This window comes from Schistocerca gregaria, chromosome 1 (assembly GCF_023897955.1).
Source record: "Schistocerca gregaria isolate iqSchGreg1 chromosome 1, iqSchGreg1.2, whole genome shotgun sequence".
NCBI classification, from domain to species: Eukaryota; Metazoa; Arthropoda; class Insecta; order Orthoptera; family Acrididae; genus Schistocerca; species Schistocerca gregaria.
In genome coordinates, this window is record NC_064920.1 from 750,357,181 (window position 1) to 750,384,811 (window position 27,631).

At 41.6% G+C, this 27,631-nt stretch overlaps 1 protein-coding gene across 1 annotated transcript in view; it reads right to left on the minus strand.

Annotated features, from left to right (window-relative positions):
• LOC126272700 (T-box transcription factor mls-1-like) overlaps positions 1–27,631 on the minus strand; it is a 76,939-nt gene that overhangs the window by 34,147 nt on the left and 15,161 nt on the right. The gene's annotated exons all lie outside the window — the stretch shown is intronic.

Here is a 27,631-nt window from a genome sequence, read left to right on the forward strand (position 1 = left end):
GCGAGAACCCTACCGCACGACCACGAGCTGCGGACTAGAAATTTTTCTATCATCAGATATCCACGAGAGATTACCGCATGTACATATGGGGTTTGTAGTTTATGTGAAAGACCACTTCTTTGTGCAGTAATGCCCCCCCCCCCACACACCCTCCGCCCCCCCCCCCCCCCCCCCCCGGTCTGCCCTTGGCTGTGTAGTGTCATCTTCGTGCCGACTTTTTAGTGCAATGTTTCCATGGAGTGTTAAGTGTTGTGCGTCTTTTCCGAAGTATTTCGAACGGAAATCATACTGTCGCTGGCTGTGATTTTTATATCTCTTGAGAACAGAAACCAGACTGTCGTCGTGTTTTTTTAATTGTCTGTCTACCATTTTACCTGTCTGCTTCCTGTGTATTTTATTCGCATCGCCAACCCTTTGTTTTATGTTTTAACTTTCCAAAATTTTCCGCCGTTTTACAATTTAGGTCACCGTTTTATCGCCCTTCGGGAGGAATCGAAATCCAATAAAGGAAAAAAAAATCTGTGCAGTAATCGCTCCTGGATATCCGATCATGGATAAATTCCGAAACGCGTCATATGAGCAATAAAGTCATTCTTCGCCTGATGTTTGACATTTACCATTGTGACCCAGTTAACATAAAAACACAACTACTGATCGTTATAATTTCAAATTTGACGGCGGATAACAAATGAGGACTGAAAAACTTTTTTCATGTGATATTGGTACAAATTCATAATTTTAGTATTTTTCCATTGAAAACTTGTATTCTGAAATCCTGCGTCTTCCCAAATTTCATGATTCTACGTCAATGGGAAGTATCCTGTAGGTTTTGATAAGTGACTTTGTGTGCATCAAAATATGTGACATAAACGGCCGTATCTTTTGACTGCATTGACTTAGAACCTTCAATTTGTGATACCGCCGAGGGACCGTAGACCTTAGTATGTGACATTAATTACAACTTGATACGTCTGACCGTTCCTAGTAAAAGCAGGTCTTAACAGACGGACTGACAGAGAGAGTCAGATGATAAATGACAAAAAAATGTTTCGTCGGGCTATAGAATTACAAATTTACAGTTCTCTGAATTTTTCCTTAGGTTGTATTGTGAAACCTTCCTCTTCACCATATTTCATGATTACAGGTCAACGAGAAGTACCCTACAGATTATGATGAGTGTGTTTTCGAGTATCAATTTATGTGGCATAAATAGGAGTAACCTTTAACTGCATTGACTTACAACCTAAAAATTCTTGCACTGCCAACTGACTATAAACCATAGTTTGCGACAAAAATTTGAATTTGATACTTGTTCAAAGCAACACGTGTCTAAACAGACAGAGAGACACACGGATGAAATTTACAAAAATATATTTGTGTTATAATATTACAAATATATAGTTTTCGGTTTTTTTCCTTTGATTGTACAATGAAACTTGGATATTGCCAAATTTTATGATTCTACGTCAACAGGAAACACCCTGTAGGTTTTAATGAGTGAGTTTTTGAGTATCAAAATATGTGATCTAAATGGCCTTATCTTGTACTGTATTGACTTGAAATGTTTACACTGCCAAGGATCCATAGCCCTTAATGTGTGACATAAATTTGAACTTGACACGTCTACTTATACCTGAGAAAACTGATTCTTAACAGCTGAACAGACACACAGAGAGACGGACAAGAAAGCGAACCGACAGGTTTTCGGTTTTACATGTTGAGGCACAGATCCCTAAAATGCGACAGTGTTACAATTTTAATTTCAAAATCTTTGCTTTTCACTGTGCAGCTATTTCTTTCTATATATGTGGTATCCGCTTTTTTCATTTAATCCTGGACCCACTGTGGATCACCATACAAATGAATTAGTGGCGTTAGCTACCATAGCGCACTGATTTAAATCGATGGAGAAAGTTGGAAATTTGTGCTGGCTCGGGATTCGAACACATGTCTGTTACGTAGTAGGCACATTCGCTGACCACTAAGCCATCCGGACACAGTGGTCGTTCCAACTGCACGCACTACCCAAGCAAGCTTCCCGTCAGAGCCAAATTCTCAGCTTATCCGCACACCACTGATGTAGTGCCCCTTGGCCATTATCCTCATTACTCGCGGCATTTCACCGAAAGCCGTAAGAATTTGAGCGAGGTGTGCATCCGCACTGAAGTGATCAACCGGTCGTCCTTGTCTCACTTATATATGTGGTGTCTGTTCTTTCTGACACGTTCGAAAAGTTCACCCCCTTAGTTGAGTGGTCAGCGCGTCTGACTGCTATGCGGTGGGCCCAGTTTCGACTCCTAGCCGAATCGGAGCTTTCCTCCTCAGGGAGTGGGTGTTGTGCTGGCATCACGGTAGCTCAGCGTGATCGGTTAGAAGGCTGCCTGCCCTCTGTAATAAAAAAAGAAAAACTGATATAAGTATTCCATGATGAATTTGAAGGTGTGTTATGTGACGTCCGTCCAGGCCAAATGCCGAGTATAATGACGAAAAATACAGAGAGAGAGAGAGAGAGAGAGAGAGAGTGAGAGAGGGGGGGGAGGGAGAGGGAGAGAGCGCAGAAGACCCAGTTCGGATCGCAGTCTGGCACAAATTTTCAGCTTTTCCCATTCACGTAAATCAATGGCCACGGCAGCTACTGTCATTAATTCATTTGTGTCTACTTCTTCCTATTCATTTTGTGGTTTTTTTTTTTTTTTTTTTTTTTTTTTTTTTTTTTTTTTTTTTTTTTTTTTTTTAGGAGCAGGGTATTCTGTGTCAGAACAAACTCATCTAATTACATTACGTTTCAACACTGCGCAAGACAACTAGATCATCACATCATAGGCATTCCTCGACGTTAATTAATAAAGAAAGATTTGCCTGAGCGATTCCTTGTTGCTGAGTTGGCGTTCTCGGTAGTTGTGGCACGCTGGAGATTGTTGAAATGGGTTTTTATCCGTATCCTACAATTGATATAAGGAACAATTAAATGAAATCGAGACGGACTATTGAAGGGGTATGGAGTGGACTTTAGAAAAGCAGGAGGTATATATATATACTAGGAATCAGAAAAGAACAGCGCGAACATTTACCGCTGTGTCATCTGACTGTGAATAACATGCTCGTAGCCTACACGTGATCGACGTGAGGTCAAGCGAGTCGTGTGTGCGTAGGACTTCACTATGGAAACCGGGAAAGAGGAAGAGCGAGGAGAAGTGCTGTTTCTGACTGCGTAGAGTATCAAGAAGTGAAATTCATGCCCGAATGCCTGCTGTGTATGGCGAACTGAGCAAGTCACGTAGGCGTGTGTTTGCGTCGAATAAACTATTTCGAGAAGGTCGGGTGTCATTGAGAAAGACAGCACTCGTCAAGGACAGGCTTGTCGTGTCATAACCCCTTTCTGTCATTACTGCAGTGGATGCTAACGCCAGAACTGACCGATGGCGGAAGACATTCGGGGTACCGCTCACACCATCACGACAGGGCATCCGAAGTTCCGGAAAATCTGTGCGCAGTGTCTTCGTTACAGCCCGACGGAGGAGAAGAAGTTGAACAGAGTGTCGAGAACACTGCAGCACCTGCAACGGTATCACGATAAAGAATATCTTATCAGCAGTGTCGCGCGAGATGAAACATGGTGTCATCATTTTCTGTCGGGGAGAAAACATCAGAGCCAATAATGGAAGTATATGATTCCGCTTGTAAGTAGGTTTAGGTTTTTTTATTGGTAACGCCACGTAGCGCTCTGTATGAAAGTCACTGGCTGTGCTTTGTGCAGTCTGTGGCTGGGTGGCATTGCTGTAATATTCGCTATTGTAGTGTTGGGCTGTTGGCTGTTAACAGCGCGTAGCGTTGCGCAGTTGGAGGTGAGCCGCCAGCAGTGGTGGATGTGGGGAGAGAAATGGCGGAGTTTTGAGAGCGGAGACAGTACATTTGTAATACTGGATGTCATGAACTGCTATATATATTATGACTTTTGAACACTATTAAGGTAAATACATTGTTTGTTCTCTATCAAAATCTTTCATTTGCTAACTATGCCTATTAGTAGTTAGTGCCTTCAGTAGTTTGAATCTTTTATTTAGCTGGCAGTAGTGGCGCTCGCAGTATTGTAGTTGTTCGAGTAACGAAGATTTTTGTGAGGTAAGTGATTTGTGAAAGGTATAGGTTAATGTTAGTCAGGGCCATTCTTTTGTAGGGATTATTGAAAGTCAGATTGCGCTGCGCTAAAAATATTGTGTGTCAGTTTAGTGTTGATCAGAATAGGTAAAGAGCGATATGTCTGTGTACTTTCAGTTTTGCTCAGCTGTTTGAAAATCAAATAGCGTAAGAGTTTTATCAGCATAGCAATTCATAAATTTTTCTAAGGGGACGTTTCAACCTCCACCGAAAAATCCAAAGTTATGTACGCCAGGTGCGGGAAACTTATGACGACCTCTTTCATTGACTGCAAAGACCGACTGGTCATTGACTTTCTAAAACACACAGCGCCACAATTAACGCTCTGCTGTATGCGGATGCTTTGAAAAATCTGGCGCGTGCCATAAAGAACAAACGCTAAGGGATATTGACGGGTGGCATCATTCCATTGCAGAATAATCTCCACCTACGTGTTGCCGAGGTTGTTTAGACTGGGCTGCAGAAGTTTCGCAAGGAAGGTCTTAAACATGCTCTTTATAGTCTCGATCTCTTCCCACTCGATTTCCAAATTCTTGGAGCCCTGAAGAAAGAAATTCGTGGCTGTCAGTTAGCTTCGGACGAAGAGGTGCACGCAGGAGTACAATCACTGTTCTGTAGGCAACAGCATATTTTTTCCAGGGAGGCGTTGACCATCTTGTCTCACCGTGGGATAAATGTTTAACGTTTTCTTTTGAAATAATAACCAGTTTACTTACTTTTTCCATATGTCTAGTTTTCATTTCACTGCCCCTAATAGTGCGTACTTTCAAATTACACGTCTTAAACTCTAGGCTAATTTAACGTTTTCTGTTGGTGTCTCTGTAGAGTGCCCTGTTCTGTCAAAAAACTTAAAGAAAATAAATTGTGTATTCGTCGTATTTTACTTCATCAGCATAGAAAAGAAAAGTTCCATCTCTAGATGTTGATAACTGATACAACGCGTTACGTCTGTGGGACGCCTTGCATTGAGTGAATAGTGTCTGTGTTGCACCACGATCCTTTCGTGCGACAGATATAGACTCGGGTAATGTTAATGAAGCCTGACAATGCTGGTGCCCATAATGTATTCAGCAGGGCCGGGAAAACTCAGGCAACATGGTGAGACTCTAGACACATATACAGAGGAGCCTAGATTCAAATTACACTAAACTCATACCAGTTGAGATTATCTGTGACTGCCGTATCAACTGTCACAATCAAATTCTCTGTTGGTCCTTCACAAAGACCACGAACTTTTACTTAGCCAATAAGCGATTTGAAATGCAAATACACGTATTTGATATGGAAATAAGGTGACACATCAGCTACGGCTCACAGGTTAATGGCACGCTAAGTTAGTTTACAAGGTCTGTGACAGTTCCGGCAAGCAGGCAGCGAATAGAAAAGCCTGCAAATGGAATCAGCCTCTACGTGGGACGGAGACTAGATAAAAAGAAGTAACTTATAAAAATGTGCTTGCTACTACATTCCGCAGAATAAAGTCTTTCTTGTCAATTCGACCACACGAATATCGCTATGAAAAGGTCGAAATGCTGAGAGAGGACATAATTTTGACACACCTACTGACATAAAACGAGAAATGGATCGTCTACGGCAATGCAATTTGTAAAATGACATGGAGACATAACGATGAGTGATGGCAAACAAGGCGAAATTGCATCCCAAGATGGGAATCTCTTTCGTGAAGTAGAAATTATGTGGCAGTTATTTAACAACTGGTAGCGATAAAGGAGGGATTAGAACATGTTCTGTTCAGTAAATAGCACCCAACCCAATTTAGAAAGAACTGGTGAGTAAAAATAGCAAAAGAAAGAAAAAGATCGTGGAGAGTGATATAACTTAAATTTTGTTAAACAATGACAGTTTGACAGACTCGATTAGAACGTACCCTCGATTAGAATGTGCCTCAGGTAGGAGAGATGAGAACTTTTAAGATGTATTAAGATATGCAGTGTCTTGATAACATGACGCACAAAGACATCAATGAAGAATGCCTAAAAGGCAGGTGGACCACATAAGCTATCTAACGCTTCTTTAGAGGGTAATCGACTGAAAAATAAATTCAGAACTGATGACGGCGATGACAACTTGGGGTACAACGAAGTGGGGCAGTCAGTAAGATCAATGGGTCGATAACTGGCAAATCTGAAGCGAGCTCACTTTGATCACAACAGGTTTGATATACTTTTCATTCTACTTCGACAGTCTTTTTCTTCGTTTACAACAATTTACGTATGAACGACTGTATTTAAAAGTGACGGTAATTTTCTTGAAAATGTTTCAGATGAAGGACGTCCCGAAACTGCAACCACAGAAGAAATTACCGAGAAAATATACAACATTATATTGAACAACCAGCGACTGAAGGCGCATGAAACAGATGGTTCCATAGATATATCGGAAAATGACAACGGTACGCTCTGGACACATAATTAGCTACAAGAAAGCCGCATAAAAGATGGATGCTACGTGGGCTGAGCGCTGAACAAAATCAAATCCAAAAATGTATTAATCATGAATATTTTAAAAATAATTCAACTGATGTTGTCCATTGTTCAAAATGTTCAAATGTGTGTGAAATCTTATGGGACTTAACTGCTAAGGTCATCAGTCCCTAAGCTTACACATTACTTAACCTAAATTATCCTAAGGACAAACACACACACCCATGCCCGAGGGAGGACTCGAGCCTCCGCCGGGACCAGCCGCACAGTCCATGTTGTCCATTGATTTGTTGCTGTCGATGAAACGTAAGTCCGCCGTCTGCTACTTCACCAGTTAAAGTAGTAGGTGGAAGCGGATGGCTATGCGAAAAAAAGAAAGGACTTTTATCTCCTCGAAAGGGTTTGGACAGCGTTTTGTAGGATGCAAAAGGGATTCGAGTTAAGGACATGTCACAGAAGATAAAATAATAAGTGCCAAAAATTATACAAGTTTTCTAGATTAGCTAGATAAAATTTTTCGAAAGAACGACATTTTTGTCGTACTGGTAACGTCAGTGATGTTTCAAATGCTAGTTTTGAAAATAGTGTATTTTCGGCACAATTCTTATAGAAACTGTACGCACGCGATTGTGTCGAAAATAAACTGTTTCCAAACAGACAAAAATTATCTTTCCTCAGATCAACCTATATGCCAACAGTAGTGTTTTGGTAACTCTCCAGTTTTGGCACAGTCTAACTTCCGCCTTTCCCCACATCTGATGAAGTCATGGCTGAAAAATACACCGAGAGCAATGTGAAAGCTATGGCTGCCGTAGAAGACGTGTTGCAGACCTCCCACAATCGCTCTGAATGGAGAGCATCTACAAAATTTAAATGATTGTGCAAGGTATATTGATCAAAATGGATAGTACGTCTAAAAATAAGCAAGCCAGATAATGTTTTACCGCATCTCCACTAGCTATTGTGGCGTGACTAAGAAACATAACATATTTACAAATAGTGATCTGAGGTAGAGACTGGTATTGAAAGTCAAAGAGAAAAAAGGGACGAGGCCCTGACAGGATCAACATCACATTTTACGCTGATTACGATGCGCAGTTATACAGTTTCCCAACATATAATTATCACAGTTATAGAGAAAAATTCCGTGCAGCGAAAAGTCCAGCGTGACTGGAAAAACTCGCAAGTCATTCCCTTTTACAAAAAGGATAAAACAACGAATGCACAACGTTGCGTACGAATATAACTAACGTTAGTTTGTTAGAAAATATTATAAGCACAAACATTATGACCTTTCTGGAGGAAATTAAGCTTCTTTCGAAGAATGAGGAAGATCTGCTCGTGTGAAATACAACTTGCTTTATCTCAAAATGCTATCTGGCAAACACTAGGCGCGATTAAACTCCTCTGGTCTTCATAGATTTCCCAAAAAGAATTTGGCACAGTGTCGGCTGGCAACCAAGATAGTATCATTTAGAGAATCTTCACAGATATGCGATTGGTGGTAGTTTCTTGATTATTAGAATGCCGAACAGAAACGAAAGAAAGGCCGGGTGTGCCCCAAGGAAGTGTAATAGGAATACTTCTAGTTTCAATATACATAAACAATTTAACAGATAGGGGTTCCCTACCAGACTGTTTGCTGACGAAACAGCTGCCTATGCGAAAGCACCGTCTTTGGACACACACACACACACACACACACACACACACACACAGAGAGAGAGAGAGAGAGAGAGAGAGAGAGAGAGAGAGAGAGAGAGAGAGGATTCGTGTAGTTAGAGCATTGTAAATAAACAATAGTGATTAAATATTTGGTCATCCTACATCAGGAAATGTATGATGCTGCAAGCCTAGGTGAAACAAGACCAGAAAGACCGGTGTCGAACGCACGACTATCAAAAAAATGTGCATGCAGACGAGACTTTCAGGTGCAAGCAGAAATTAGACGAAGATACAGTGCACGAAAACCGCGTTCCAATACCTTATGAAACGACCTGATTTTAGCTCTAAGCAATCCACTGGCGTCATCTCTGAAGACCGATCTGGCTGTGCAACAGGACAACCGCGCCAAATTCATTGTTGTCCAAACTGATATCAACAGCAAGTACCGTGAGTAAATGCAACAAGTTTGTTTTCAAAGAAGACACACACACACATAGTCGATGTTTCCAGTGCTGTGCATTTATACTGCAAAACAAAAAAACCAATGCACTACGATGCAAATTGGTCACGATCTGATATTCATACAATCATCGACGGCAAATGCAAAACTAAACTTTGGCGGATGATGGATGGATATGTGACGCTGCAGTGCACTTTCACTGCGCAGCTGCAGAGAACAGTAAAATGGGGACATGTCGATACCAGGGCATATGTTATTGTTGTTGTGGTCTTCAGTCCTGAGACTAGTTTGATGCAGCTCTCCATGCTACTCTATCAAGTACAAGTTTCTTCATTCCCAGTACCTACTGCAACCTACATCTTTCTGTATCTGTTTAGTGTATTCATCTCTTGGTCTCCCTCTATGATTTTTACCCTTCACGCTGCCCTCCAATACTAAACTGGTGATCCCTTGATGCCTCAGAACCTGTCCTACCAACCGATCCCTTCTTCTAGTCAAGTAGTGCCACAAACTTCTCTTCTCCCCAATCCTATTCAATAACTCCTCATTAGTTATATGATCTACCCACCTAATCTTCAGCATTCTTCTGTAGCAACACATTTCAAAAGCTTCTAGTATCTTCTTGTCCAAACTAGTTATCGTACATGTTTCACTTCCATACATGACTACACTCCATAAAAATACTTTCAGAAACGACTTCCTGAAACTTAAATCTAAACTCGATGTTAACAAATTTGTCTTCTTCAGAAACACTTTCCTTCCCATTGCCGGTCTACATTTCATATCCTCTCTACTTCGACCATCATCAGTTATTTTCCTCCCCAAATATGAAACCTCATTTACTACCTTAAGTGTGTGATTTCCTAATTTGATTCCCTCAACATCACCCGACTTAATTCGACTACATTCCATTATCATGGTTTTGCTTTTGTTGATGTTCATCTTATATCCTCCTTTCAAGACACTATCCATTCTGTTCAACTGCTCTTCCAAGTTCTTTGCTGTCTCTGACAGAATTACAATGTCATCGGCGAACCTTACAGTTTTTATTTCTTCTCCATGGATTTTAATACATACTCCGAACTTTTCTTTTGTTTCCCTCACAACTTACTCAATATACAGATTGAATAACATTGGGGATAGGCTCCAACCCTGTCTCACTCCCTTCCCAACCACTGCTTCCCTTTCATGCCCAACGACTCTTATAACTGCCATCTGGTTTCTGTACAAATTGTAAATAGCCTTTCACTCCCTGTATTTTACCCCTGCCACCTTCAGAATTTGAAAGATAGTATTCCATTCAACATTGTCAAAAGCTTTCTCTAAGTCTGCAAATGCTAGAAACGTAGGTTTGCCTTTTATTAATCTAGCTTCTAAGATAAATCGTAAGGTCAGTATTGCCTCACTCGCTCCAATATTTTTTACGGAATCCAAACTGATCTCCTCCGAGGTTAGCTTCTACCAGTTTTTCCATTGGTCTGTAAAGCATTCGAGTAAGCATTTTGTATCCGTGACTTATTAAACTGTTTGTTTGGTAATTTTCACATCTGTCAACACCTGTTCTCTTTGGGAGTGGAATTATTATATTCTTCTTGAAGTCTGAGGGTATTTCGCCTGTCTCATACATCTTGCTCACCACATGGTAGAGTTTTGTCAGAACTGGCTCTCCCAAGGCCGTCAGTAGTTCTAATGGGATGTTGTCTACTCCCGGGGCCTTGTTTCGACTCAGGTCTTTCAGTGCTCTGTCAAACTCTTCTGCCATTTCATCTTCACCTACATCCTCTTCCATTTCCATAATATTATCCTCAAGTACATCGCCCTTGTATAGACCCTCTATATACTCCTTCCACCTTTATGCTTTCCCTTCTTTGCTTAGAACTGAGTTCCATCTGAGCTCTTGATATTCGATAAGTGGCTCTTTTTTCTCCAAAGGTCTCTTTAATCTTCCTGTAGGCAGTATCTATCTTACCCCTAGTGAGATAAGCCTCTACATCTTACATTTGTCCTCTAGCCATCCCTGCTTAGCCATTTTGCACTTCCTATCGATCTCATTTTTGAGACGTTTGTATTCCTTTTTGCCTGCTTCATTTACTGCATTTTTATATTTCCTCCTTTCATCAATTAAACTCAGTATTTCTTCTGTTACCCAAGGATTTCTACTAGCCCTCGTCTTTTTACCTACTTGATCCTCTGCTGCCTTCACTACTTCATCCCTCAAAGGTACCCATTCTTCTTCTACTGTATTTCTTTCCCCCATTCCTGTCAATTGTTCCCTTATGCTCTCCCTGAAACCTTTACAACCTCTGGTTCTTTTAGTTTATCCAGGTCCCATCTCCTTAAATTCCCACCTTTTTGCAGTTTCTTCAGTTTTAATCTACAGTTCATAACCAATACATTATGGTCAAAGTCCACATCTGCCCCTGGAAATGTATTACTATTTAAAACCTGGTTCCTAAATCTCTGTCTTACCATTATATAATCTATCTGAAACCTGTCAGTATCTCCATGCTTCTTCCATGTATACAACCTTCTTTTATTATTCTTGAACCAAGTGTTAGCAATGATTAAGTTGTACTCTGTGCAGAATTCTACCAGGCGGCTAATTTCTTTCCGTGTACTCAGTTGGACAATAAATATTCCTCGCAGACTGGCGATTGAACACTGTATGCAGACATCAGCATTTGAGAGAGGACAGAATATAGTTGCATAGCAGCGACGCCACTATTCGACTATTTGGCAGGAATGGATGGACCATGGCTGGACACAGCGTCAAGAAGGAGAAAATCGACCTAGAGAGACGACAGAATGTGTGGACGGAGCAATCGTCAGAGAGGCACACAGAGCCCAGGATTCATCATTATCATCCATCCGACGTCAACTGGTGCTGAAGTGACCACAAGGACCACTCATAGGTGGCTTACAGAAAGGTGGCTTAGCTCACATCGCCCCTTGCACCGACTACTATTGACCTCTCTACACCAACAACCTCGTTCGCAGTGGTGTCGGACCCATTCGGCCTGGAAGTTCATTGAATGGAGTGGAATTGTCTTCAGTGGTGAGTTCCGCTTCGGACTGTGCTCGGATGACCAGCAAAGACGTGTATGGAGACGACCCAGACAGCGGTGGGATACCAACCTGTCGCCCGCCAGAACGCCTGACAACGAAGAATGATGGTCTCGGGTGCCACTACTTTTCATAGCAGGAGCCTTTTGATAGCCATCCGCGGCACACTTAGAGCACAGCGGTACGTCAACGATATAATACCCCCCGTTTTGTTGCCCTTTATGGCAAACCAGCCTGTGCTTACAATTCAGCAAGATACTTCCCGCACACAAACAGCGACAGTTTCTACTGCTTGTCTTCCGGCTTGCCAAACCCTGCCTTGGGCGACAAGGTTACCTGATTTCTCCTCGACTGAGAACGTTTGGAGCCTCGTAGGCACAGCCCTCCAACTAGCTCCGAATTTTGACGAGCTAACGCGCCACTTGGAAGAATTTCGCACCAGATTCGTCGGGTGAACATCCAACGCCAAGCCGAATAGCTGGTTGCAAGAGGTCCAGAGGTAGACCGTCACTTTATTGACTTGCTCAGTTTGTACGTTCTCCCTTGAATAAATTACCCAATATTTCTGAAATTATGATCATTCATTGGTCTGCACATGTGCTTCACATCGACCGATTTCCATCCCATTCGCATAATTCCTTCGTGGTGCATCGTTTTTTTCTGTTGCGTATTATCAGTGCAATACACATACAGAGGTAAATAGGGGTAAGAAATCAAACCAAATACAATTACGCTGAAATAACGCGCAGAAGATCACGGCTCCCTTATACCAAAATACTCAAAACGTATCATGGAATAACCCACGGAACTTTGTCGGTGGAGTTGGAGCTCAACTTGTATAAAGCTTACTCAAATGTTCAAATGTGTGTGAATTTCCAAAGGGACCAAACTGCTGAGGTCATCGGTCCCTAGTCTTACACACTACTTAAACTAACTTACGCTAAGAACAAAACACACACCCATGCCCGAGAGAGGACTCGAACCTCCGGCAGGAGGGGCCTCGCAGTCCGAGACATGGTGCCATAGACCGCTCGGCCACTCCGCGCGGCTAAAGCTTACTGAGACAGGATGTCTTTGTAAGGGGAAACCAGCCTGTTAGACGACAGTATCAAACAAATGGCTGGATAAGATGGGACGATCACAGTAAGCAGCTGCTTGAGCCTCTGCAACTGATCGAGTGGAAGATTTTTAAAGGAATAAAACGGTATTGTTTATAGTCGGCTGTAATTTACCACAAGCAACAGCACCTCAAACGGTGCAAAAATCTGGGAATTGACAATCCACATACTGTTGTGAAACACGTTTTATGCTCGTCACAGTTTCATTTCCTTGATGGGGCCGATCATTAAAGGGCATTTTTATTTGGATAAGTTGCAAAGCAGGTTCCTGCCACAGATAGTATGAACAATGTGGATTTCATGTAGCTACAGGATGATGGCCCACCTAGCATGATTTATTTGTTATCTTTGACTGGAGTCACACTAGTGGAACAGAAATGCTGTGACTGCTAGCATGTAGCCATATGGTGATCGTGCCAGGACTCAACTAATAACGGATCCTGTCAACCACTGACACCAAAAAAACATGCAAATGAGCAAAGCAACATTAGTTTATGAACTAAGTTTTTCAGGAAATGTTCTATTTTTTGCATGAAAATTAAAAATCGGTGATTGCCGATTAGTGTACTAACTTTGTCATGCAATTTTTCTTGTGACTCTTAAAGTAAATTTTTCGTTTAAAATCTGGTTTCTTCGAAGTTTATACTCTTAACTTGCAGTTTGATATTTGATTCGAATTTTTCATGTTGTCATAATTATTGTGATATTCTAAATTAAATAATAAATCTATTTAATTTGGGGAGTTTGCAATGGAAGCCTTAGTTACTGGTTATATTTCGCTTGGTTCACTTTTGTTATATATTGGCGCAGTAGAAACGAAGCTAACATATCGAAAACGTTTTAAAGCTGGAGGAAAAGCCATATCTCTCCTCTCTGGAGTAAATAGATCTTATCTAGTAGAGATATAATGCGCCACGCCGCTCTTGTAGCCGTCCAAGCGTGCCAAGCTAAATGAGCTGACGTGTGCCTGCGTTTCTCTTTCACATATGATTTACCAACTCACTTACACAAGTTTACTTTTTAGTTAATGTTTAGCATGCCTTTAGAGATAAAGATCCGAAGTTCCAGCAGTATTCAGGTCTACAGGGTTATTCTAAAGTAACTATACATGCTTCGTGGTTGCAATGTATGCATCAAAATAAGAGTAAAATGATAAATATAGTTTAGTCTGAGAGTGGTTTACTTACGAGATATGCAGCAGAGTAGGAATCACAAGCTCACTACAGGTAACACAAAATAAATTCTTGGCGATTCAAGAGCAACTGTACTCACTTCGTGGGTTTAATGTACGTATCAAAATAACTGTATAATGTCAAATAATGTTTTCGTCTGAAATTGCTTATTTCCGAGCTGCGCAGTAAAGTAGGGATCAAAAGTGAAAGAGAGAAACACAGCATTAATTCTTCTCAGAAAACAACGACACAAGGCGACCCAAACTTCAACACAACTAAGTACTGCAGATGTACCACAGACCATGATCAAGATGATGTCCATATAGGTGAAGACGTCATATCACTCTCGGAATATTACAGGCTCCGTTCATCTTATTCTGCACAGTTACACAGCCACTTGCAATTCGCTGCTGTAGTTGTGCTACATTCTCAGTTGTAGCACCATACACGAGCACCTTGAGACGCCCCCAAAAGTGCAAGTCCATGGAGCTAAGACCCGGAGACCTGGCATGCCAAGCAACTGGTCCTGTACCACCTGTCCACGTATCGGGGATAAGCAACATTGAGAAACTCTCTTGCCTCCCGACTGAAATTAGGAGGGACACCGATGTGCAAAGCTCGTAAGTTAGTACGTTTAGCAAATGGAACATCATGAAGTAGACCAGCCAATTCATGTTACAAAAACGTCGACACAATCCGCCAGTTGGGTGCTGTGGAACAGCATTTACATCTACATCTTCATGGATACTCTGAAAATCTCATTTAAGTGAAACTTCCTGGCAGATTAAAACTGTGTGCCGGACCGAGATTCGAACTTGGGACCTTTGCCTTTCGCGGGCAAGTGTTCTACCAACTGAGCTACCCAAGCACGACTCACGACCCCTTCTCACAGCTTTAATTCCGCCAGTACCTCGTCTCCTACCTTCCAAACTTCACAGAAGCTCTTCTGCGAACCTTACAGAACTAGCACTCCTGGAAGAAAGGATATTTCGGAGACATGGCTTAGCCACAGTCTGGGGGATGTTTCCAGAATGAGATTTTCACTCTGCAGCGGAGTGTGCGCTGATGTGAAACTTCCTGGCAGATTAAAACTGTGTGCCGGACAGAGAGCACTTGCCCGCGAAAGGCAAAGGTCCCGAGTTTGAGTCTCGGTCCGGCACACAGTTTTAATCTGCCAGGAAGTTTCACACTAGCGCACACTCGGCTTCAGAGTGAAAATCTCATTCAGGCACATTTAAGTGCCTGACAGAGGGTTTATCGAACCACCTTCACAATTCTCTATTATTTCAATAGCTCGCGGAAAGAATGAGCACCTATATCTGGTTTCCTTTGTTTTATCGTGGTGATCGTTTCTCCCTATTTAGGTCGGTGTCAGCAAAATATTTTCGCATTCGGAGGAGAAAGTTCGTGATTGCAATTTCGTGAGAAGATTCCGTCGCAACGAAAAACGCCTTTCTTTTAATGATGTCCAGCCCAAATCCTTTATCATTTCTGTGACACGCTCTCCCATATTTCGCGATAATACAGAACGTGCTTCCTTTCTCTGAACTTTTTAGATGTACTCCGTTAGTCCTATCTGGCAACGATCCCACATCGCGGAACAGTATTCTAAAAGAAGACGGACAAGCGTAGTGTGGTCGGAGAAACTGATTGTCCACTATGCCGTACCAAATGTTCCCCGCAAAACGATGTTGATATCCCCGTAATGTAGTTCGCGAGAATCCTTATGCGCTCACACGTGCATATCATAAGCTTTCACGATACGCGCTTGGGCAAAGAGGCTCTCATACGTAAACAGTACCCGACAATCGAACAGTGGATCATCAACATGGCGCTCGAGTAAACAATGACAGAAATTCTGACTTGTAGGGTAGCATGCAGGTGTCAGCTCCCGTACCTTCTGCAGGTGAAATGGGAGGAAACAGCGGGCGAAATACAGTTGACTGACGAATCTCTACAGCAGTGTAGAGTGGTGTGCAAAGTGGCTTCAGTCGATATGCAGAGGAACACTTGACGATCCGACGTTGTAATGCCTACCACAAATGACATTATTCGTCATAACTCAGAAATAAAGCAATTTCAGGAAAAACTTTGTGTAACATTTTACTTTTATTTTGATGGATACATTATGCTCGCGAATATACAGAGAATCATCCTGTATATTTGTCATCCTATTTTGTCTGATGTGAAAAAGCTTAATGGAAGAAACCACCTTTCAGTAACTTCTGTTGTAAATAATGCTTTAACGTAGAGTTGAAAGGGGAATAAATAATGGTGAATTAGATAAATTGAAATACATTCGTAAATTAATTTTGAAAGATATGAGCATGTAGCAACTTTTCCTTTCATTGACATAATTTAGTTTAAAATGTACTGATCAGCCCTGACATTATAGCCACTGCTCACCGCGAGATTGAATGCCGCCTGACAGCGTTGTGAGCAGGTTCCTGCCTCGGGCATGGATGTGTGTGATGTTCTTAGGTTAGTTAGGTTTAAGTAGTTCTAGGTTCTAGGGCACTGATGACCTGAGATGTTAAGTTCAAAAATGGTTCAAATGGCTCTGAACACTATGGGACTCAACTGCTGTCGTCATCACTCCCCTAGAACGTGGAACTACTTAAACCTAATTAACCTAAGGACATCGCACACATCCATGCCCGAGGCAGGATTCGAACCTGCGACCGTAGAAGTCGCTCGGTTCCAGACTGCGCGTAGAACCGCGAGACCACCGCGGCCGGCAGATGTTGAGTCCCATAGTGCTGAGAGCCATTTGTAAGCAGGTGACGCGGCAAGAAAAGTGTATAAGCGGAGCACAGACGGCTGCGGATTCATCCCAGCAACCATACAGGCCGTAAATAGAGAAGTCAACCTAAATACGAGACTTTGCTTAAGGACAGATTGTTGCAGAACAGCTCCTACGGACTAGCGACTCGGAAACTGAGTAAGTGGTTGGCTGTTCGCGAGCTGCTGTCGCGAGCATCTATAGAACGTGGTTGAAGGTTCAGCGCACGTTATTGAACCCCGCAGCAGACGATCCTTACGTGTCCCCATGTTGACTGGACGACATCATCAGTTACTACTGCCGTTGGCACAGAAAATTTGACATTGGTCCGTGCGTCAGTGGAAACGTGTTGCCTAGTCGGATAAATCGTGTTTTGTTTCACTAGTGACGTCATAAGCGCGTGACTGCGTGTGAGATCGCTCTCCAAGTTTTTATATATTTTTAGGTTTCAGATATATATTTTAACGGTTTTTTGTGATAATATTTACTATATAAGTGACTTATTAGTGGTTTCTTCATTCACCTCTGTCTTTCTTATGTTGTGACCTGATATTTGTGAGTGTTTCGTGTCGAGCAACTTAACCTCTTACCCGTGTTTACATTCCGCGCTGACCAGTTGCAGCTGTAGCGGCGCATCGAAAGCTAAGTACTAATTAATTGTTTGTGTATAATAGTTTATTTAGGAACTTTAGTAGTTTTCAACCGGTGTTCTTAGTGTTCTTCAGAAGAAATTTTTGTGAACTGCTTTCAGTTTCGTTACTGTGTTACTAGACGTTTGATTTTCTTTCTGTGTTAGTATTTTGTTATATTCTCATTTGTTGTTGATTAATACTGTCAATAACAGTAGTTACTTCCCTTGTAGAGCAAGTTTGTGATTATTGTAGTCAGTTTTTAACATCTTCTTATTGTAGAAGCTGAATTTAGATAAAGTTGTTTTCTTGTTTCAATAACTGTAAAATTTTACCTTGAGTGAGAAGTGTGGGCTTTGCTGTAGGTTCGTGAGTAGTGGATTGCGGTGTGAAACTTGTTCGAAGTATTTTCACTGGGGGGAATGCAGTGGGGAAGCCAGTGGGTATTCTGGTGAGATCCTCTCCTGGAACTGCAGGTTATGTAGCAAGAGTATGTTGATAGAGGAGCAGGAGCGTAAGATCTGTGCCCTTCAGGTGCAGTTGAAAAACCCACAGGAGGAGCTAGATAGGATGAGGAGGGAGAAGGGGGTTGGGGAATGGGAGCTGGCTGTTGGCAAGAGATCTGCTAGGAGAAGGAGATTTTCAGATAGTTTTACTGTTGGTGTTTGTAATAGATATGACCAACTGTCAGAGTCTAGTGGAGAGGAATCTCTAGTAGCTGTAGATGTAGGAAGTATGCAGCAGACCTCAGCAGTTACGGTGGCTAGGACAGTTGCAAAGTCTAAGAGAAAGAAGAAGGTTCTGCTGTTAGGTAGTTCTCATGGTAGAGGTGTAGGCCAGCAGTTGCAGGAAGTTTTGGGGAGTGAGTACCAGGTCACCAGCATTGTGAAGCCTAATGCAGGATTGGCCCAGGTGACTGTTAACATAGGGAGGTTATGTAGGGATTTTACTAAAGAGGATCAGGTAGTGATTGTGGGTGGGGCTGGTAATAGTATTGATAGGGATGGGGAGTATGACATAGATGGTGACCTGGAAAAGATAGCCACTCAGACTGGCAACACGAACGTGCATTTCGTGGAACTGTTTCAGCGTCACGATCGGCCTCATCTTAATACAGCCGTCAGGCGTAATAACATGAGACTTGGGGGTGCGCTGATGACAGAAGGCATGAGTCACATTTCAGTGGTGTCGGTGGAGTCTATCAGCAGGACGGGTTTCACTAGACATGGCCTGCACCTCAACAGGTATGGAAAGGGGAGGTTGGCAAAGCTTATAGGTGACAGCATAAGTGGGGGTGGTGGGATCACTCATGGGAAAATTACGGTAGTTGTGGGTGTTAGAGCTGCACCTTTTTTAGATTGAAGTCAGCTGATAGGTATTCCTGCTTAAGTGAAGTCTCTCTAACAAAGAAACCACTTTCGACAAAGCTTAGGTATCAGATTAATGAGGGAATTAGTATATTTCATCAAAATATACAGGGTATTAGAGATAAAGTCAGTGAACTGCTTATAGATGTTGACTCTGAAATTATTGGTATATCTGAACACTTCTTAAATAAGGAGATAATTCAGAGGCTTCCTTTACCAGGATACAGGTTGGCTGGGAGCTTTTCTAGGAGTTCTTTGCGGTGTGGGGGAGCAGCCATGTATGTGAAAAACGGTATCCCATTTGAGTCAATTGATGTTTCAAAGTACTGCACTGAAAAGTTGTTTGAATGTTGTGCAGGTGTGGTTAAATTTAGTGGAGCTAAACCTTTTACTGTTGTTATTTATAGATCCCCAGACTCCGAGTTCACAACATTTTTGCTAAAGCTAGAGGAGGTTCTTGGTTCACTTTATAGGAAATACAAAAAGTTAGTTATATGTGGTGACTTCAATATTAATTGTATAAGTGATTGTGCAAGTAAAAGGATGCTGGTAGAACTCCTTAATTCATATAATCTTATGCAAACCATATTCTTTCCAACGAGAGTGTAAGGGAACAGTAGAACAACCATAGACAATATTTTTGTTCATTCCTCATTACTGGAAGGGCATTCTGTTAACAAAAAGGTGAATGGCCTTTCAGATCATGATGCACAAATTTTAACTCTAAAAGATTTTTGTGCTGCATCACGTGTTAAATATAGTCATCAGCTGTTTAGGAAAGCAGATTCAGTTGCTGTAGAGACATTTGTAAACCTCAACAAGGAACAAGAGTGGCAAGATGTTTATAGCGCTGATACGGTAGACGATAAATATAATGCTTTCCTCAAGACTTTTCTAATGCTCTTTGAAAGTTGCTTTCCATTAGAACGTTCAAAACAGGGTACTAGCACAAACAGGCATCCTGGGTGGTTGACTAGAGGGATAAGAACATCTTGTAGAACAAAGTGGCAATTATATCAAAACGTTAGAAACAGTCACAATCTAAATGCAGCAGCCCCTTACAAACAGTATTGTAAGGTGCTTAAAAAAGTTATTAGGAAGGCAAAAAGTATGTGGTATGCAGATAGAATAGCTAAGTCTCAGGATAAAATTAAAACCATATGGTCAGTCGTAAAGGAAGAGGCTGGTCTGCAGAGACAGGTAGAGGATATAGAATCAGTGCATAGTGGGAATGTCCGTGTTACTGATAAGTCGCATATATGTACAGTATTTAATAATCACTTTCTGGATATAGCAGGTGAACTAAATAGAAACCTAGTCCCAACAGGGAATCATATAGCGCTCATAAAAAAAAGTGTTCCAAGACTGTTACCTGAAATGCTCCTCCATGATACTGACAAGAGGGAGATTGAGTTAATAATTAAATCACTAAAGACCAAGAACTCTCATGGATATGACGGGGTATCTAGCAGAATACTGAAGTATTGTTCCATGTATGTTAGCCCAGTACTTAGTCATATCTGTAACTTTTCCTTTAGGAGTGGTCGGTTACTTGACCGATGAAAGTACTCGGTAGTGAAGCCACTTTATAAAAAGGGAGACAGGGATAATATTGACAATTATAGACCTATTTCTATGCCATCGATGTTTGCTAACGTTATGGAGAAGGTTGTATATACAAGGTTACTGGAGCATTTAAATCCACATAATTTGCTTTCAAATGTACAGTTTGGTTTTAGAAATAGTTTAACAACTGAAAATGCTATATTCTCTTTTCTCTGTGAGGTTTTGGACGGATTAAATAAAAGGTTACGAACGTTAGGTGTTTTCTTTGATTTAACGAAGGCTTTTGACTGTGTTGACCACAAAATATTACTGCAGAAGCTGGACCATTATGGAGTAAGGGGAGTAGCTTACAATTGGTTCGCCTCTTACTTTAAGAACAGAAAACAGAAGGTAATTCTCCGCAATATTGAGAGTGGTAGTGATGTTCAGTCCCAATGAGGCACTGTTAAGTGGGGCGTTCCCCAAGGGTCGGTGGTGAGGCCACTGCTGTTTCTTATTTATATAAATGATATGCCTTCCAGTATTACAGGTGATTCAAAAATATTTCTGTTTGTTGATGACACCAGCTTGGTAGTGAAGGATCTTATGTGTAATATTGAAACATTATCAAATAATGTAGTTCATGAAATAAGTTCATGGCTTGTGGAAAATAATTTGATGCTAAATCACAGTAAGACTCAGTTTTTACAGTTTCTAACTCACAATTCAAGAAGAACTGATATTTTAATCAGACAGAATGGGCATATTATAAGCGAGACGGAACAGTTCAAGTTCCTAGGCGTTCAGATAGATAGTAAGCTGTTGTGGAAAGCCCATGTTCAGGATCTTGTCCAGAAACTAAATGCCGCTTTATTTACCATTAGAACAGTATCTGAAATAAGTGACATTTCAACACGAAAAGTAGTCTACTTCGCATATTTTCATACGCTTATGTCATATGGTATTATTTTTTGGGGTAATTCTTCTGATTCAAAAAGGGTATTTTTGGCTCAAAAACGGGCTGTTCGAGCTATATGTGGTGTAAGTTCGAGAAGCTCTTGTCGACCCCAATTCAACAGTCTGAGAATTTTGACATTTCCCTCACAGTATATATTTTCTTTAATGTCGTTTGTTGTTAGCAATATTAGCTTATTCCCAAAAGTTAGCAGCTTTCACTCAGTTAATACTAGGCAGAAATCAAATCTGCATGTGGAATGTACTTCCTTGACTCTTGTGCAGAAAGGAGTGGAGTATTCTGCTTCATCCATTGTCAATAAGCTACCACAAGAACTCAAAAATTTTAGCAGTAGCCCAAACACTTTTAAGTCTGAACTGAAAAGTTTCCTCATGGCTCACTCCTTCTATTCTGTCGAGGAGCTCCTGGAAGAGCTAAAAAATTAAGCAAATTCCAGTGTTACATTTTTGATTTTCTTTATTTAAGTTAACGACTTGTCGCCTGAATATGTTTCTTATATTTCATTTTGTCTGTTTGTACAATCCACTACTTAATATGTTTCTTATATTTCATTTTATCTGTTTCTACAATCGTGACACAATTTCATGTACTGACTCGTTCCATGACCATGGAGACTTCTCCTTAATGTGGTCCCACGGAAGAATAAATAAATAAATAAATAGTTCGATGGTCGCGTCCAGATACGCCGACATCCAGGCGAACGACTGGTAGAAACATGCACCGCGCCTCGCATGCTCGCCGGTAGGGGCAGTATTATGCTATGGAGGATATTATCTTGGTGTTCCATTGGATATGTGGTAGTAATAGAGGGTATTAAGACAGCTGATAAATAATGTAAACATCATCACATTATTGCGGACCATCTGCATCCCTTCACGCTTGATGTCTCCCCTAGGGACGTTGGGATCTTCCAGCAGGATAAACGTCCGTGTCCCGTGCTACAGTGGTTTGAGGAGCATGATAGCAAACTCACTTTAAGATGTTGGCCACCAAATTCTGGTGATGTCAACCTGTTGGAACACATATGGAGCGCCAGCACTGCGCTAACAACCAAACATCCTATAATATGCAGGAATTACGTGACTTGTGCGTAAACTCTGGTGCCACGTACCCCAGGACATCTAACAAGGACTTATCGGACGAGCTAGAGAATCGCTGCTGTATTTAAATCCAAAGGTGGACCAACAAGCTGTTAAGCAGTCACAGTGTATTGGATCATCGGTTTGAATTCAGGAAAAGTGAGAGCAAATACACTGCTCATCATGGTACGCTGAGAAATTTTCCTAGAAGGTAGATAGTGCTCCATGTAGTTGTGAGGAAGCGACGCAGAGACCGTGAGATTTGATCCACTACATTCCGTGCGTACAACGGAAGAACCTCCAGTGCTTGAACTGATATTTCGACCGTATACCTTTCTGCCATGTTTCGTGTGATCTGATAGACTGAAGCTAAAAAACCTGCAACCGTTATTTTAAATACGGGGCCGTGTCACAGAATACACAAGACCAGAAGAGGTTTTCGGCTCCATACAGCTTGGTCTGAACTGAATCTGTGGTTAGGCGCTTCATCCATGGTGGGATATCGATGCTTAAACGAGAGCTGCTACGAAACGACGGCTGTGCAAGTTAATCAAAGAAAGCGTCAGATCCTATGCTTCGTTCAGGCCGAAATCGCTGTTTTTATTAATTAAATCCTTAGCCAGTCGAATTTCCACGGCTTCCTTCACCACCGAATCCCACAGTGATGAAGTCGATGCTAGAATTTCGACATTGTTATGAAGTACAGAGTGGTCCGCGTCGATGTCATGCTCTGCAACAGATGACTTATTGGTATGTAAAGAGCCAAGTGTATCTTCACTGTTACGTCCATAACTCAAACACTCTAGGTGTCGTGTGCTCGATGTGTAAAAATCGCTGACGATCTTCAAAGTCCTAGGCTTGCAAGTCGTAATTGTCGGAATCAAAACGTGCTGCTGTCCTCGGAGGAGAGAAAAAGATCACTTTAACTTTGTACTTGGTGAGGATCCGACATGAGCTTTGACGACAGACGTCTACATATGGCAGGAAATCTATGGGCCGTGCGCGGTTGCCTTGCCACGGTTCGCGCAGCTCCCCCCGTCGGAGGTTCGAGTCCCCCCCCCCCCCTCGGCATGGGTGTATGTGTTGTCCTTAGCGTAAATTAGTTAAAATTAGACTAAGTAGTGTTTAAGCTTAGGGACCGATGACCTCAGTAGTTTGGTCCCGTAGGACCTTAGCACAAATTTCCAAAAAATCTGTGGATTTATGTCTTTCTTCTTCACCTCCATCATTCCTTAAGTTAATCTTAGGTTTTATCCATATCTTCTCGCGTACGGTATTGTTTGTGGAGAGTACACTTTTGCTGCACAAACACCTCTCAAGCGTTAAAGCTCATCCTGTCATATGCGGCTTCTGTATGTTCAGTCTGTCGTTTCAGTCGGAAGATGGCCGAAAGGCACGGCGGAAGAAACGGAGATTCCACGGCTACACGTTCGAAGTCTAAGGGATCAGTCAATACGTCGGGTAAATATGAAGATGTACAGCGTGGGATTCATTTTCACCCTCAGTGCAAGGGAAGGAACAGAAGCCCTATCCAGAAACTTACATAATTTACCTTCAGTATTGGGTTTGATAATTCAGAAGGTCGACACTTTAAATTCATTTCCATTGCCATAGAGAGCGGAGCAGACACTGCTTCTTACAACAACGTAGCAATTTCGGACCTTTAACACCAGATGCGGACTGATATAAATCATAGGAATGTTTTCGTGTCCAAGTGGAACTCACTCGGAACTAAGTGTATAGTGTGGATGTTGAAAAACGTCACATTTCAACTGACACAATAATTCTCGTTTTCCAGACAGAGTACGGTCGAGCATTACCGTACGAAACCACACATGTAGCCAAGAGATCGAGTCACTTATTTTGGATCGCTCTTCTCAGGTTTGTTAGTTTCACACAATAGGCTTTAGGAGTAACTGTCCTTCCATATTTCATAAAATCCACAAACAGCCTTTTAACGGCTCAAAAAAGAAAAATGATTCAAATGCTCTGAGCACTATGGGAGTCAACAAAAAAAAAAATGGTTCAAATGGCTCTGAGCACTATGGGACTCAACATCTGAGGTCATCAGTCTCCTAGAACTTAGAACTACTTAAGCCTAACTAACCTATGGACATCACACACATCCATGCTCGAAGCAGGATTCGAAACTGCCACCGTAGATGTCGCACGGGTCCAGACTGGAGCTCCTAGAACCGCTTGGCCACCCCGGCCGGCTTTTAACGTCTCAAAAACCTGTAGTCATAACCCTTTAGGCTGAGTACGCAGAAGTACCCCATACCACTGAATGCTGTTTTGTCTTCGCGTGTGCATGGGAAACCCACGTGTCGACACAGCTCACTACTATGTTCAGTAGGCCCTCAAAATCTGCATCGTAATGAAAGTGACATACCAGAGAAGCAGTCATGTGTGGAGCTTTGTGGTTCTCAGAAAGGAATTTTGAACTGCAACGAACACAGAATTTGCTGTGTGGTAATTTCTCCGCCGCGATCAAATTGAAACATAAAGATGGTTCAAATGGCTCTGAGCACTATGGGACTTAAGCTCGGAGATCATCAGACTCCTAGGACTTAGAACTACTTAAACCTAACTAACCTAAGGACATCACACACACCCATGCCCGAGGCAGGATTCGAACCTGCGACCGTTGCGGTCGAGCGGCTCCAGACTGTAGCGCCTAGAACCACTCGGCCACCCCGGCAGGCCGAAACATAAAGAGAAATCTGCTACAATTGTCTGACAGCGAGCGATCATGAAACACAGATTTTGATGAAATTGTTTCGTCACGTGTCTGTACTCGTTCGCTGCTGACTACAGGCAGACTGCTATTTCTGTCATCACAATTAACATTCGTTCATCCACTCTTAAAAAATTACACTATTGACCCACGACACCCCTAGTTCTCACATTCAGTCTGTGTGCAGCAGGAATTTCGGGATGAATGCCGACTTCGAAATGTATTTGCTACTAAAAATCTTATCATAAAACTGATTTCAAAATCGTGGGCCGGCCGCGGTGGTCTAGCGGTTCAGGCGCTCAGTCCGGAACCGCGCGACTGCTACGGTCGCAGGTTCGAATCCTGCCTCGGGAATGGATGTGTGTGGTGTCCTTAGGTTAGTTAGGTTTAAGTAGTTCTAAGTTCTGATGACCACAGATGTTAAGTCCCATAGTGCTCAGAGCCATTTGAACCATTTGAACTCAAAATCGTGGGATCTATTTCGCTATCGTAGCTCTAACCACACTGAGCTACACTGCTCCCAACTATGTTGTCCGCAGCTGAGAAGAAAGTGCACAACGGAAGTGCGGCAGCGAGTCGGGTGCGTTTTGTGAGGTAATGACCCAAGTGCGTATTCTTGTAGATACAGGCACTAACAGATTAGGAAAGTAATTACTTGGCTTGTTAATACTGACTTCACTCAGAATCATTTGAACTGATCGTACTGTTGACAGTTGTAGAAAGTAAAATCCAGTAAAGAGGAACAAGTGAACGAACAGCGACATAGTTAAACTGAGACTTGACTGATTATTAAATACGAGTGGCCAATTTTCATTTAAGAAAGTCTAGTGGGGTCGCAAACCGCCGACACCTGAAGAGCATAGGCTTTGTTGAATTGTATACCTTTCAGGGACTGAAGAGGTGGTAGCACTTAGGTTTCTTTCTTCCTTAATTTTTATGTGTATCCTTACTGTTCGTGGGTGAAATTATTAGGTTTGGTGCAGGTACGTACACATGTTTCATTGTTCTGAAATACCTAAAGTTGAAAACAAAACAAGCTACGTGCATTAGTGAAAGTATAAACGAAACTAAAAAGTTTATGTTGATTGTTAAATTCGGTAGATAGACATATTTCTGGTCTTATTGTTAAAATGAAATATTTTGATACTACGGTCTAGGTAAACAAAATTTTTTTAAAAAAGAAAAGACATTAAAAATTCTCACTCTTTCCTATAAAAGCTAAGTTCATCAGTTCTGATAAATTAAGTTCATTTAAAGTGACAAAACCCATAAGGAAAGCCAGTAACTGAAATTCTTAAAAATAAAACAAAGATTATCATATCTTTGGTTATTGAACAGTCAGTTGGTCGTATGTTTTGTTATTAAGGTAGCAAAAGCGGGGTAGGAAATTTTAATTACGTGTTTAGCCACTAACTAAGGAGAAAAATAGCTAAAGGAGAACAACTGAAATCATTCTAAATCAGTATTTTAGTTTTGTGTAGAAAGCTATCGGTGGCTTATCTAATTCTTTTCCGTAGTTGTTACGTGTGATCGTAGGTAGTCAGAGGTAGCATTATCATTGCAATACATAACGACGAGTTTTTTAAAGTTTTAGCTCGTTTATAAAGTTTTTGTTCGTAAATAAATTTTCTCGTATAAAGCTGTTGACTCGTAATATTATTCTGAGCTGAACTCATTTGTTAATTGTTTGTTAGTCTTGAGTGGGATCTGTGATGATTTAGATATTGATATAAAGCATTTAATTCTGCGTTAGGTAATGCAAAGCGGAGTGCGTTTATATATTTATATGTGTAGGACTGTAAAACATAGTCTTCTCTGTGGTAATTAATGGATTTACTTACTCCACAACTTTTATTTAAACTGTTAGGACTCTCAACAACCATGAAATCTAATGTGAAGGGTTAGGGGTGACGTACAAAAGTACCATATGTTAAAATCACTGCACGCATAATTAAATTTCTGGACCTGTATAACAGGTGTACTGGAATGGTAGTGCTACATGAAGCTGTTTAAACACAGTGTGACGCTTTTTACAGTGGCTCACTTTGTTTTGACATGTTGTTGTTGTTGTTGTTATGGTCTTCACTCCTGAGACTGGTTTGATGCAGCTACTCTATCCTGTGCAAGCTTCTTCATCTCCCAGTACCTACTGCAACCTACATCCTTCTGAATCTGTTTGGTGTATTCATCTCTTGGTCTCCCTCTATGATTTTTACAGTCCACGCTGCCCTCCAATACTAAATTGGTGATCCCTTGATGCCTCAGAACATGTCCTACCAACCCATCCCTTCTTCTAGTCAAGTTGTGCCACAAACTTCTCTTCTCCCCAATCCTATTCAATACCTCCTCATTAGTTATGTGATGTGAATATCTAATCTTCATCAGTCATCTGTAGCACCACATTTCGAAAGCTTCTATTCTCTTCTTGTCTAAACT